The 2,631-nt window shown below is 34.5% G+C and overlaps 1 protein-coding gene across 1 annotated transcript in view; it reads left to right on the top strand.

The window, feature by feature from the left end:
- The window catches only part of LOC102681407 (neural cell adhesion molecule 2-like), a 58,038-nt gene that overhangs the window by 53,932 nt on the left and 1,475 nt on the right, over window positions 1–2,631 (top strand). The gene's annotated exons all lie outside the window — the stretch shown is intronic.

Here is a 2,631-nt window from a genome sequence, read left to right as displayed (position 1 = left end):
ATAAAATAATTAGAATTATTGTCCAATATTATGATTTGATTTTAGTAAAATATTTTTTTTTTAGAACAATCAGCTGTGCTAAAAGTACCCACAGTTATACGATACTTTTTTACTTTGTATATCTTTTGTAATTTATAAAATAATTAGAATTATTGTCCAATATTATGATTTGATTTTAGTAAAATATTTTTTTTTTAGAACAATCAGCTGTGCTAAAAGTACCCACAGTTATACGATACTTTTTTACTTTGTATATCTTTTGTAATTTATAAAATAATTAGAATTATTGTCCAATATTATGATTTGATTTTAGTAAAATATTTTTTTTTTAAAGCGATCAGCTGTATTCGCACTTAAAGGGTTAAGGTACATTTTGAATTATTCACGAAACTTGTTTTCTCGCAAGTGGAAAACTATATCGAGATATCGATGATTCTAAAATAATTATCCTCCTAATATAATTATGAGAAATACTACACTCATCATACAAGAAATTTTGTATTTAATAATGTAAAATATAGACTTACGCCAGCCTAGCCTCACCCATCGATAACGAATCCACTCAATAACGTTCTTTCGACTCTTCTCCCCTTTACAGCACACGATTCGAAGGCTTCCATCATTTCGCGACACCTCGAATCGAATCGTGTTGTCGAGGAAAAATTTGAAACCCTCTTCCCCGACCCCCGTGTCCTCCTCCTTTTGAAATCTTGTCACACGTGTTTCACGCGCCCCGCTCGAGGAAAATTCTCGCTGCGGTGCAGGGAACGTAAAATCGGCCAAGCAAAATCGTCAAAGTTTACGAGAGATTCGACAGAAAGCTTCGAGGAAAATAGGGAGGATCTCTGGAAAGGTCATAGATTTGAGTCGCGCCGTTGTCAAAGCTACGTGTTGGATTGTTCGATCGACGAAAGGTCGAAATTCCACGAGAATTTTCCGTTTCTCATCCCGTCGATCCACAGTCGGGTGATCTTTATATGCTGGCTCGATGCATCGTCCACTCCTATTGGGGCTATTGTTGATCATTTTCGTGAATTTTTCTTCAAGGAACGAGGTTCGCCCATTTTATAAATCGTCTTTCTCGCGAATAACAAGAATAACGGCTGTCACCAGAAACGAAAACAGCATTACGGATGGATAAGCTGGATGACGATGTTTCGTACTTAAAGAGAGAGAGAGAGGGAGAAGGATTTATTATTAAAGCTACTTTCAATTTTGATGCGACGTAAATAATAGAAAAGGAGCGGTTGAAATAAATACGCGTATTTATTACGAGGAAGAGGATGCCGGAAATATATTTAAAAAATGTAAACTTTTCTACACGGTCGGACTATTTAATTAGAATTTTTTAAATACCTTTCAAAAAAGAGTATATATTTTCAGAGGATACATAAAATATGTACGTGTTTTTCCGCTATTTTAAAATATACGTTCCAAATTTCTTTAAAAATTTCTTCTTACAAACTCCTAACTTCTTCCAATATTTCAATATTTTCCAATATTATTCTATTCACCCACCCAATTTACATATAGGTAATCTCCACGAAATATCACGAAACCATGTCGTAATCCATATTACTCCCTATATACAATTGCCAAAAATTTGGAAAAAGTAGATATTACTTTAACCCTTTGCTCTCCAACAATGACTCTCGCCATCATTGTTGCAACTTGAACGGCGACAATATTTATTTATGTTCGATTTTTTTAGAATATCGCTTCATAAATAAATTCCTAAGCCCTTTAAATATGTATAATCTTATCTTATGAGTAATTATCTTATGAGGCCACCGAACACATTGAATGCGCGGGTTTGAGTTGCTGGTTCGAGTTGCAGGCCTCGAGTGCAAAAATTCGGACCTTAAATTGTTCTCTATAACACTACAAACTTGTATATAATCCTAAATATATCCTAAACTTGTATATACTCTTATGAGGTGTAATCTTATCTTATGAGTAATTATCTTATGAGGCCACCGAACACATTGAATGCGCGGGTTTGAGTTGCTGGTTCGAGTTGCAGGCCTCGAGTGCAAAAATTCGTACATTAAATTGTTCTCTATAACAATACAAACTTGTATATAATCCTAAATATATCCTAAACTTGTATATAATCTTATGAGGTGTAATCTTATCTTATGAGTAATTATCTTATGAGGCCATCGAACACATCGAATGCGCGGATCTAAGTTTAGAGTTGCTGGTTCGAGGCCTCGAGTGCAAAGGATTAAAATTCGTACATTAAATTGTTCTCTATAACAATACAAATTTCTAAACTTGTATATAATTTTATGAGGTGTAATCTTATCTTATGAGTAATAATCTTATGAGACCACGAATGCGCGGATCTGAGTCTGGAGTTGCTGGTTCGAGTTGTAGGTCTCGAGTGCAAAGGGTTAAAATTCGTACATTAACTTGTTCTCTATAACAATACAAGTTCCTAAATCCCTTTTGTATAATCTTATGAAGTGTAATCTTATCTTATGAGGACACCGAACACATCGAATGCGCGGATTTGAATTGCTGGTTCGAGTTGCAGGTCTCGAGTGCAAAGGGTTAAAATTCGTACATTAAATTGTTCTCTATAACAATACAAGTTCCTAAACCCTTTATGTATAATCTTATGAAGTG

The sequence above is a fragment of the Apis dorsata genome, unplaced genomic scaffold, assembly GCF_000469605.1.
Source record: "Apis dorsata unplaced genomic scaffold, Apis dorsata 1.3 scaffold_8, whole genome shotgun sequence".
In the NCBI taxonomy this organism is placed as follows: domain Eukaryota; kingdom Metazoa; phylum Arthropoda; class Insecta; order Hymenoptera; family Apidae; genus Apis; species Apis dorsata.
Note: the sequence above shows the minus strand (reverse complement) of the source record. Positions and strands in the feature narration are given on the sequence as shown.